Genomic DNA, 12,335 nt, shown 5'->3' with positions numbered 1-12,335 from the left:
TGCAACATAGAATCCAGAAGGTTAAGTGGGGAGCTGATCGAAGAATTCAAGATATTAACAGGGAAAGACAGGGCATCTGCACTGGTTGGAGTTTCTAAAATTAGTGGTGATGGCGGGGGAGGAAATGGTCTAGAAGTTAGGGCCAAACCGTTCAAGAGATGTCAGGAAGAACTTCTTCACTCAAAGGGTGACAGAGGTTTGGACGTCTCTCCCCCTGAAGCGAAGAACAGTTGTTCATTTTAAATCGGAGATAAATAGATTTTTGTGAGGCAAAGATATGAAGGAATGTGGGCCAAAGGCAGGTATATGGAGTTGGCCACAGATCAGCAATGATCTCATTGAATGGCGGGCAGGACAGACTCGAGAGGCTGAATGACCTACTTCTGTTCCTATGTTCCAAACTGAGGGAGCCTGACAAGGTAGATGCTGAGACCATCGTGGGAGAAATCTAGGGGCACAGTTTAAAAGGAAGGTATCTTAAGGTGGAAATGAGGAGGGATTTCTGTTCTCAGGGGGCCGTAGCAAGTCCGATCTCAAACAACGATGAGACAGAGAACCTAGTGGCGTGGTGCAATTGACAACAATCTCTCCCTCAATGTTCGCAAAACTAAGGAGCTGGTCATTGACTTCAGGAAGCAAACTCCTGTACACACCTCTGGCTGCATCAATGGTGCCGAGATGGAGATGGTTGACAGCTTCAAATTCAGAAGTGTGCACATCACCAAACTGTTCTGGTCCATCCACATCAAAGCTACTACCAAGAAAGCACAACATGCTCAGGAAACTAAGGAAATTCGGCATGTTCACATTGACTCCTGCCAATTTTTACATCATACTATCTGACTGCATCACAGCCTGGTATGACAACTGCTTGACCCAAGATCGTAAGAAACTACAGAGTCGTGAACACAGCCCAGTCCATCACACGAACCCACCTCCGCCATTCTTATGTTAAGGCACTTCTTAAAACGTACCTTTTCGGCTAAAAGCTTAGAACCAAGGAAAATCGTACATACTTATAATATTGAGTAATACACTCCTTGCTTGATACCCTCAAGATAGCTCCTCAAATCTATCTCACCAGCGATAGCCTTTACCCCTCACCTTCGAGATCTCCAGATGTTCTCCCCAACACTGCGTTGGATGAGCCTGATGTATAATTAAACTATTGGGAGCGTTTATTTTCACAGTTCAAGGGCGCATTATACGAAAGGTTCACACCTGTCCGCCCACCACTTACTGTAATCACCTTCAACTGAAATCCAAGTGACAGCAGTGAAATTAACCGTGACGCAACCCTGAGATCAGTGAGGAGAATGGCTCGACGCGCAGCAAGAACGTAAAGCCTCGGGCGGCACGGCGGCGCTGTGGTTAGCACTGCTGCCCCACGACACTGAGGACCCGGGTTCGAATCCCGATCCCGGGTCACTGCCCAGGTGGAGTTTGCACACTCTCCCCGTGTCTGCATGGGTTTCACCCCCACAACCCAAAAAGATGTGGAGGGCAGGTGGATTGGCCACACTAAATTGCCCCTTAATTGGAAAAAGAATTGGGTACTTTATATTTTAAAAAAAAAAGAATTTAAAGCCTTGTGTCTCTCCAGCTCATTGTCTCTGGGAAACATAGCAAATAACGTACAGGTAATGAAGCACAATCCAGGTATGTAGGTGACAGAGGCAGTCATTAAGTGCACAGTAGGATCCCGTAAACACAGCTATTGGAGGAGTGACTGTTACGCTATTTCTGGTGTCAGTCGAATACCAGGAGATCTCAGGGCTCCACTTCAGATCGTGGGACGCACCTTTTGATAATCACCCCATCCGTAGAATGAAGCAAAAAGGAATCGTGTTTCTGCCAAAGTACGCACACTTTGCCGGAGCAACCGTCCTCCAACACTCCCCCCCCCCCCCAAGTCTGGATTATTTGCTCCAGTCCTGGACTTGACACCTCAGCCTCTTGACTCACAGATGAGAATTCTAACCAGCGAGTCACTCCAGTGAATGCTACCAACCGGTACTTATATAGCATCTTAAACATTTTGCAATATCTGACAGCAAGCCATATAAGGATGTGTTAGGGCCAATGACCCAAAGAGGTTGATTTTTCAGATGTGTCTTAAAGGAGCAAAGAGTGAAAGAGAGATGGAGAGGTTTAGGGAAATAAACAAGTTCAGAGCTTCGGGAGTGAAAGTCTCCCAAAAATCAGCGCTCCAAGAGACTAGAATTGGGGAACCGTAGTGGGGGCTGGAGCAAATTACAGAGAGGAGCAAGACCTTGAAGGATTTGAAAACAAGGTGGAGAACTTACAGTTCAAGGCACTGCTTAACCAGGAACTGATGTAAGTCAGCGAGCACAGGGGTGATGGGTTAATGGGATTCGGCGCAAGATATGACACAGGCAACGCGGTTTCAGATAACGCCTGAAAGGTAGAATGACGGGGCAGCCAGGTGTGCCCTGGCACTCCAGAGGTAACAGAAGCACAGGTAAGGGTTTCAGCAGGTGAGCTGAGGCAGGGGAGGTAGAGTTGGAAGGCGTTATGGAAGCAGAAATAGGCGGTCTTAGCAATGGTGCAGTTAAATGGCTGGAGGCTCATCCTGGGGTTACGGATGTGGTGTAAAGAGTTTGTCTCAGCCTCAGGCAATTTCCAGGGAGAGGGGTGGAGTCAGTAGCTCGAACATTGTGTCTGTAGCAGGGGACACAGCATAAAATCATTACTGGACAGATGCAGTTAACCAGCAAGTACGGATTTGAGGCCAGAAACAGTTGTTTATTTTTTTATTTGCAGGTACATGTGTCGCTGACTGGGCTAGCATGTACTGCCCATCATACAGTGCCCTATTTCTCTTGGTGCTCTGATTAAATATTTTCCAACTACACGCATTTTCTGACTTTCTCCATCACAAATTTCTACACCCAACATCACAGTAACTTCATTGCAGTGTTAATGTCAGCGTACTTGTGACAATAATAAAGATTATTATCATTAATGATAAGTGGCTTCATAAACTGTCCTTACACCCTCCACCTCCTCTGCCCCCCCCACCCCTCAGAGAGGGCACTGCCACCACTGGTACAATGTCATAATTACAACGTGACAGGTTTACATAGACAGTTATCACAATAACTTAGACACAAAAATAGATATTGGAAAAGTGCAGGACCTGAATTCAATGGGAGGGTTTTGGTTCAATTACTCCCCTGCCCTCCTAACCCTGCTTTCACTTGGTCTTGTCCAGTACAATTAGTCACATTTAGAATTATTGTTAGAAGGCAGTCTTGAATTTTTTTTTCCCAAATAGGGGCCCGATGCATAAACTTGGAATCTTTGGACGGTTATTAAGCACCAGATGCACACACAGCACTTGCCAAAATGCAAAGCACTGTGATGCGTGCCAACTTCACACCCAGCTCGATCAAAAATGCAAAGCAGCTCCTTTCCTCGGTATCCTTTAACAAACAATCGAGAGCCAGCCTCTCAATGATCATTCCTGCTCCTTCGAATTAAAGCCAGGCTGATAGAAACAAAGGCCTTCCCCCCCCCCCCCCCCCCCCCCCGCACGTCTGCTGACCTACTGAACAGCCCCGAGCACAGCAATGGCCCTCAAGGTGGGGTGCAGAGCAGCTGATGCGGGAGGTGCAAGAGGTCAGACAATGAAGGGGAAGAGAACACAGGAGCAACACATTCAGCCCATCGAGCCTGCTCTGCCATTCAATTAGATCATGGAAGATCGCCTACTTTGATGCCATTTTCCCTGCTCTACCTAGATGCCATTTTCCCCACGCTATCTACATATCCCTTGATGTCATTAGCCTCCAGAAATCAACCGATCTGTTTTGAACATGCTCAATAATTGAGCTCCACAGGCCTCTTGGATAGAGTAAGAAGTCTTACAACACCAGGTTAAAGTCCAACAGGTTTGTTTCAAACACGAGCTTTCGGAGCACGGCTCCTTCTTCAGGTGAATGGAAAGGCCTTTCCATTCACCTGAAGAAGGAGCCGTGCTCCGAAAGCTCGTGTTTGAAACAAACCTGTTGGACTTTAACCTGGTGTTGTAAGACTTCTTACTGTGCTCACCCCAGTCCAACGCCGGCATCTCCACATCATGGCTCTTGGATAGAGACATAGGAAAGTCCCACAGAGAGCAGTGGCCAGACATGATGTTTTGATGGACGGGGTTGAAGGAGATGGGTTGGTTAGCCCTTCTCGCCATATAGACTTGCCAACTTTAAGGGCATTTAAGTGGTCACTGGATAGACATATGGATGAAAATGGAATAGTGTAGGTCAGATAGGCTTCAGATGGTTTCACAGGTCGGCGCAACATCGAGGGCCGAAGGGCCCGTACTGCGCTGTAGTGTTCTATGTTCTCATAGTACCATGGGATCTTAAAACACCTTCTTTTTTTTTTTATAAATTTAGATTACCCAATTATTTTTTCCAATTAAGGGGCAATTTAGTGTGGCCAATCCACCTACTCTGCACATCTTTGGGTTGTGGGGGTGAAACCCACGCAGACACGGGGAGAATGTGCAAACTCCACACAGACAGTGACCCAGAGCCGGGATCGAACCTGGGACCTCAGCGCTGTGAGGCGGTTGTGCTAACCACTAGGCCACCGTGCTGCCCTTTAAAACACCTTCTTAAACATACAAACATTTTTATTTTATTTAGAGTACCCAATTATTTTTTTTCCAATTTTAGGGGCAATTTGGTGTGGCCAATCCATCTAACCTGTACATCTTTGGGTTATGGGGGTGAAGCCCACGCAGACATGGGGAGAATGGTAGGGCAGCACAGTGATTAGCACAGTTGCTTCACAGCTCCAGGGTCCCAGGTTTGATTCCCCGATGGGTCACTCTCTCTGTGGAGTCTGCACGTTCTCCCCGTGTCTGTGTGGGTTTCCTCCCGGTGCTCCAGTTTCCTCCCACGGTCCAAAGATGTGCAAGTTAGATGGATTGGCCATGCTAAATTGCCCTTAGTGTCCAAAAAGTGTAAGTGGGGGTTACTGGGTAACGGCGATAGGGTAGATACGTGGGCTTGAGTAGGGTGCTCTTTGTAAGGGCCGGTGCAGACTCGATGGGCCAAATGGCCTCCTTCTGCACTGTAAATTCTATGATTCTAAATTCCATACATTCACCACCCTGAGTGAAGAAATTCCTCCCCAGCTCAGCCCTAAATGGCCTGTCCCCTTATGCTGAGACTGCCTACATGTGACTCCAGACCCACAGCAACGTAGCTGACTTTTAACTGCCCTTTCGAAACTCAATTCAAGGGCAGTTAGGGATGGACAGCAAATGCTGGCGTAGCCAGCGACGCCCACACCCCATGAAAGAATACAAGCGGCCCACTTGTCAGTGCAGATGATCTCCACTTCCTACGGTGTAAAGAATTGGAGTAGATCGCTCTCTAATCTACCCCCAATCATTAGTCCAGAACATTCGTGCAGAACTGAACCCTTCCTTCCACCCACTATCAGCCAATCACTCACCAATTCAGAAACTCTCACATCTTGTCAACTGTAAACCAACAAGATACATCAGCAAACGGACAGCAGATCGCCTGTACCAACAGACAAAGAAGGACTTGGTTTACATCAGCACCACTTCCCATTGCCTGAAGAAACATATTCTGCGTCAACAAAGCAGATTCTCATTTTCAACCTGGGATGCAAGCACACTTTCCATGCTACCTCAAGCTTTCCCACATTCTCACAACTTTCAAACTCCTTACCTTCCCAATTCTTGCTTTGCCTCAGTTGTTTCATAGATTTTCATAGAATTTACAGTGCAGAAGGAGGCCATTCGGCCCATCGAGTCTGCACTGGCTCTTGGAAAGAGCACCCTACCCAAGGTCAACACCTCCACCCCATTCCCACAACTCAGCAACCCCACCCAACACTAAGGGCAATTTTGAACACTAAGGGCAATTTATCATGGCCAATCCACCTAACCTGCACATCTTTGGACTGTGGGAGGAAACCGGAGCACCCGGAGGAAACCCACGCACACACGGGGAGGATGTGCAGACTCCGCACAGACAGTGACCCAAGCCGGAATCGAACCTGGGACCCTGGAGCTGTGAAGCGATTGTGCTATCCACAATGCTACCGTGCTGCCCTTCGGGTTTCTAAAGATCCAAAAGCACAACGTCACCTGTCCATTCCTGATTAACCTCAACTCCTCTACAATTCAGAACATTGTTGCTGTCCTACACCAGGGAGCCATATTGGCCCTTCATCTGGGCTCCACAGCCTGAAAGGTGGAGAAGCAGTGGCTCCTCTGCGAGATCCTGCCCACGCTCAAGTCAGCTGGTCCCTCATAGCCAATGAGGAAATGAGTGACATTATTGGCCCATCTTTCACTCCTCCTCGAGGCTGTGTAGTGATGTTCCCCCCCCCCCCCCCCCAACAGAGCAGACCTGCCTTCTTTGGTTTAGCACCAGCCAACTCTCCAATTGAGGACCAACAGCACCTCTGCAAACAGGAATTATTTGCAATCTCTTTTGCAAAGCAGAGAGAGCTGCTGTACATTCTGACACTTGCACATCAGTCGCATCGTAGTACAAGTGACGTTTTAACACCAATGGCATCTATCGCTTCTGAAGCCAACACTTCAAACTACAGCAGTGGTAGAAATAATCCATATCTTCAGCAGACCTGAGAGCATCATCGGAGGTCTCCCAAAGCACACCAGCACCACAAACCCCAGATTTCTGTTTCGATGGCCACCCATTGAAATCAGGACACTGACCGTATTTTGAAGCCTATTCATGTCACACACTGGATTAATGGCCGGTCTTAACTCAATAATCAGCATATGCAGGTAGTCATCTCATTACAAGCTGCCAGTCAAAGACAAATCACCACCCACTCTTTTGGAATAAAATTTGTGAATTGAAATCCTCCCCGTGAAGAGAACTTACTAGTGTCCTCAGTGGATTCATGAGATCTTCCAGATCTACAGTTCATCCACTCCCCTTTGCAGCTGAACTTGGTCAGTGGCTACTCAGCTGTGTGCCGTACCCCAGCCCCATTGTGCCCAGGCAGTACGGCAGTCCTGTAGATGGGGTGAGGAGGATCTTATTCCGACGCAGACATTATTGGAAAGTGGAATTGGCCAATAAAATTGACCACTTGGCACAAGCAGATTATCACCCTCCCACCCACCAACCGTGAACCAAAGTGGGGAAAAATGCACTGGCCTCCATGGAGCTAAAAAGAATGGGGGCCAGACCCTCCCAGCACTTGGAAGGAGGCCCAATGTAGATAACCCCCAACTGTAATGGGGACAGGGAAAACCACCCCTCACCCAGAATTAAAAGCAGGAAGGGAGGGGGCAGAGTTCCTCTACACCTCAGGCTAAAAAAGGGGACTGGGGCTGATGCCCACTGCCTCAGCTAAAGGGTGGGGAAGCAGATTCCCCCCTCACCTAAAAAGGGGGTGGGGCAGATTCCCCCCTCACCTAAAAAGGGGGTGGGGCAGATTCCCCCCTCACCTAAAAAGGGGGTGGGGCAGATTTCCCCCTCACCTAAAAAGGGGGTGGGGCAGATTTCCCCCTCACCTAAAAAGGGGGTGGGGCAGATTTCCCCCTCACCTAAAAAGGGGAGGGGGCAGATTCCCCCCTCATCTATAAGGGGGAGCGATTCCCCCCTCACCTAAAAAGGGGGGGCAGATTCCCCCCTCACCTAAAAAGGGGGGGCAGATTCCCCCCTCACCTAAAAAGGGGGGGGGGCAGATTCCCCCCTCACCTAAAAAGGGGGGGGGGCAGATTCCCCCCTCACCTAAAAAGGGGGGGGGGGCAGATTCCCCCCTCACCTAAAAAGGGGGGGGGCAGATTCCCCCCTCACCTAAAAATGGGGAAGCAGATTCTCCCCCCTCACCTAAAAATGGGAAAGCAGATTTCCCCCCTTCACCTAAAAAGGGGTCCAGATCCCCCCTCACCTAAAAAGGAGGGGGGGGGGCAGATCCCCCTCCCTGACCCCGATCCCTCCAATTTCGCCCCTCGGGCCCAGCCCCCTCCCCCGGGTTGCCGGCCTCCCCCGGGTACCTGTGTTAGTGTCGGGCTGGGTGGTTGGCGCGGGACCTCCTGCTGGGCAGGCGGGCCGGTCTGGCTGGGCCGTGCTGGACTGCCCCGGGTCGGGCCTCTCTCTCTCCCTCGGTCTCTCAGGCTCCGCTCGCCGCCTCTCTCCGCGGGAAGGCCCGGCTCCCGGACATGACTGGCCAGGCAGCCGGAAGTGACCGTGACGCCGCGCTGCAGGCCGGGAGTGGCCCCACGCCCCGCCCCCCGACCAATCAGCGCCCGCGATGCTGCGGGGAGCGGGCGGCAGCCAATCGTCGAGCAGCACACCCGAGCCAATCAGGGGCAGGGTGAAGTGAGGTCGGGACTTGGTGATGTACCAGAAAACCCGTCAATCACCAGGTAACCATCCCATAACCAGCACCCCCTCACCAGGTAACCATCCCATAACCAGCAGCCCCTCACCAGGTAACCATCCCATAACCAGCAACCCCATACCAGGTAACCATCCCATAACCAGCACCCCCCTCACCAGGTAATCATCCCATAACCAGCAACCCCTCACCAGGTAATCAACTCACTACCAACACCTCCTCACCAGGTATCCATCCATTAACCAACATCCCCTCACAGTGAACCTACCCATAACCAGCACCCTCACCAGGTAACCATCCCATAACCAGCAACCCCTCACCAGGTTACCAACCCATAACCAGCATCCCTTCACCAGGTAACCATCCCAAAACCTGCTACTCCTCCAGGTAACCATCACCAGGCAACCATGCCATAACCAGCACCTCTCGCCAGGTATTTATCCCATAACCAGCATTGGCTCACCAGGTAACCAACCCATAACCAGCATCCCCTCACCAGGTAACCAACCCATAACCAGTATCCCCTCAGCAGGTAACCATCCCAAAACCAGCACCTCCTTACCAGGTAATCAACTCACAACCAACACCTCCTCACCAAGTAACCATCCATTAACAACATCCCCTCACCAGGTAACCATTCCATAACCAGCACCCTCTCACCAGGTTACCAACCAATAAAAAGCATCCCCTCACCAGGTAACCATCCCAAAACCTGCTACTCCTCACCAGGTAACCAACCCATAACCAGCATCCCCTGCAGGTAACCTGCACCAGATAACCATGCCATAACCAGCACCCCTCACCAGGTAACCATCCCATAATCAGCACCCCCTCACTAGGTAACCAAACCATAACCAGCATCCCCTCACCAGGTAACCATCCCATAACCAGCATCCCCTCACCAGGTAACTATCCCATAACCAGCATCCCCTCGCCAGGTAACCATACCAGGTAACCAACCCATAACCAGCACCCCTTCACCAGGTAACCATCCCCTCACCAGGTAACTAACCCACAACCAGCAACCCCTCACCTGGTAAACAACCCATAACCAGCATACCCTCACCAGGTAGCTATCCCATAACCATCATCCCCTCACCAGGTAACCAACCCGTAACCAGCATCCCCGCACCAGGTAACCATCCCAAAACCAGTATCCCCTCACCAGGTAACCATCCCATAACCAGCACCCCCTCACCAGGTAACCATCCCATAACCAGCACCACCTCACCAGGTAACCATCCCATAACCAGGATACCCCAACCAGGTAACCATCCCTTAGCCAGCATCCCCTCACCAGGTAATCATCCCATGACCAGCATTCCTTCACCAGGTAACCATCCCATAACCAGCATCCCCTCCAGGTAACCATCACCAGGTAACCATAACATAACCAGCACCCCCTCACCAGGTATTTATCCCATAACTAGCATCCTCTCACCAGGTAACTATCCCATAATCAGCATCCCCTCACCAGGTAACCATCCCATAACCAGCATCCCCTCACCAGTTAACCATCACTAAGTAACCATCCCATCACCTGGTAACCATCCATCACCAGCATCCCCTAACTAGGTAACCATCATTAGGTAACCCTTGCATCACCTAGTAACTGTCCCATCACCAGGTAACCATCCCATCACCACACCAGGTAACCATCACCAAGTCACCATCCCATAACCAGCAAACCATCACCAGGTAACCGTCCCATAACCAGATAACCATCCCATATCCAGCATCCCATCACAGGTAACCATCCCATCACCTGGTAACCACCCCATAACCAGAATCCCATCACCAGGTAACCATCCCTTAACCAGCACCCCATCACCACAAACATCCCATAACCAGGTAACCATGCCATAACCAATATCCTATCAGCAGGTAACCATCCCATCACCAGATAACCATCCTACCACCAAGTAACCATCCCATAACCAGGGAACCATTACATAACCAGCATGCCATCAGCATGTAACATCCCATAATCAGCATCCCATCACCAGGTAAGCAACCCATAGCCAGGTAATCATCCCATAACCAGGTAATGATCTAATAGCCAGGTAACCATCCTATAGCCAGGTAACCATCCCATATCCAGTTCAGTAACTTAAGGAAGCCAATGGTAGTGGAACAATGATTTATTGAACTATGTACAATACTTTGCCCACGGCAGTAATTTTCTCCCAATCCAGTCCTTGTTGGGATAACCAACAACTGTTGGCCCTGTTGCGGCCGGTTTTTATGTGTAATTTTTAACTCCGACCCCTATCACGGGGAGTTTGACAATGGTTTCCCTGTGGTCCCCGTGGGGGTCATGACAGCCAGGTAACCCATCAACCACCGGGTAACCATCCCATCAAGATTAGATATTAGAATGATAGAAAAAATACTAACCTATAGCCTCTGTACCTAAATGTGTGCAGCATTCATAACAAAGTAAACTAATTAATTGCAAGTGCATATTGAAGTCAGTAAATACGCAGTCAGAGCCATTTTGGAGACCTGGCTGGAGGAGGACAAGGATTGAGTCCTGAATATTGTGGGTTATAAGACATTCAAGAAGAATACGAAGTTAGGTAAAGGTGGAGGGATAGCACTGTTGATCAAGGATGGTATTGATACAATAGTTAGAGATCACCTTGATTCAAGAGATCAGTATGTGGAATAGGTTTGGATGGAGATGTGGAATAGTTGGGGAAAGAAGTCACTAGTGGGAGTGGTCTCCAGGCCCCTCACAGTGGCTACATTATACAAAGTATACAAGAAGAAATGTTGGGCACTTGTATTAAAGGAACGTCAATAATCATGGGTGACCACTGGGGAGGGTAATTGGGGTGGCGGAAGCAGCCGGGGTCAGCAGGAGTCGGCTGACTTACAGAGGTACAATGACTGGAGTTACGCGGCTAGGGGGGGCCCTAGCTTGGGGGGGGGGGGGGATGGGGAGGGTTGGGGGGGGCGGGGAAGAGGGGGGGATACCGGGTTGCTGCTGGAATGGCCAAGAAGGAGCTGGAGCTGGCAGAGGGGGTCAGGATGGCGGTCCGTCGCTGTGGGGAACGGGCTGAGCGGGGGGGCGCGGGCACATGGCAGACTACGGAAGGGTGATGGCTAGTCGATGGGGGCGGGGGGCAGGTAGCCCCCTGATCCAGCTGATAACCTGGAATGTGAGGGGACTGAATGGGCTGGTCAAACGGTCCCGCGTGTTCGCGCACCTGAGGGGGCTGAAGGCGGACGTGGCCATGCTTCAGGAGACGCACCTGAAGGTGGCGGATCAGGTCAGGTTGAGGAAGGGGTGGGTGGGCCAAGTGTTTCATTCAGGGCTGGATGCAAAAAACCGTGGGGTGGCGATCCTGGTGGGGAAGAGGGTGTCGTTTGAGGCGTCGAGTGTGGTGGCAGACAGCGGCGGGAGGTATGTGATGGTGAGCGACAAGCTGCAGGGGGAGCGGGGGGTGCTGGTCAATGTATACGCCCCGAATTGGGATGATGCGGGTTTCATGCGGCGCATGTTGGGCCGGATTCCAGATTTGGAGGTGGGGGGCCTGATAATGGGGGGAGATTTCAACACGGTGCTGGATCCACCACTGGATCGATCCAGTTCCAGGACGGGTAGGAGGCCTGCGGCGGCTAAGGTGCTGAGGGGGTTTATGGACCAGATGGGAGGGGTGGATTCTTGGAGGTTCGCGAGGCCGAGGGCCAGGGAATTTTCATACTTCTCCAAGTTCTCCCATGTGCATAAGGCCTACTCCCGGATCGACTTCTTTGTTTTGAGTAGGGCGCTGATTGCGAGGGTAGTAGACGCTGAGTACTCGGGATAGCCATTTCGGACCATGCCCCGCACTGGGTGGACCTCGAGCTGGAGGAGGAGAGGGACCAGCGCCCGTTGTGGCGCTTGGAGGTGGGGCTGCTGGCGGACGAGGATGTGAGGGGGCGGGTTCGAGGATGCATCG

General features: G+C 50.9%; 1 protein-coding gene across 2 annotated transcripts in view; it reads right to left on the bottom strand.

The window, feature by feature from the left end:
• Positions 1-8,240, bottom strand: part of LOC119958024 (RAC-beta serine/threonine-protein kinase) — a 111,338-nt gene extending 103,098 nt beyond the window's left edge. For both annotated transcript variants that reach the window (XM_038786288.1, XM_038786287.1), the window contains exon 1: positions 8,045-8,240. The gene's annotated coding sequence lies outside the window, so the exon portion shown is untranslated. The remainder of the gene's footprint in view (positions 1-8,044) is intronic.
• Between the last annotated feature and the right edge of the window lie 4,095 nt (positions 8,241-12,335).

This window comes from Scyliorhinus canicula, chromosome 27, assembly GCF_902713615.1.
Source record: "Scyliorhinus canicula chromosome 27, sScyCan1.1, whole genome shotgun sequence".
Lineage (NCBI taxonomy): Eukaryota > Metazoa > Chordata > Chondrichthyes > Carcharhiniformes > Scyliorhinidae > Scyliorhinus > Scyliorhinus canicula.
This window is presented reverse-complemented; position numbering and strand designations above follow the sequence as displayed.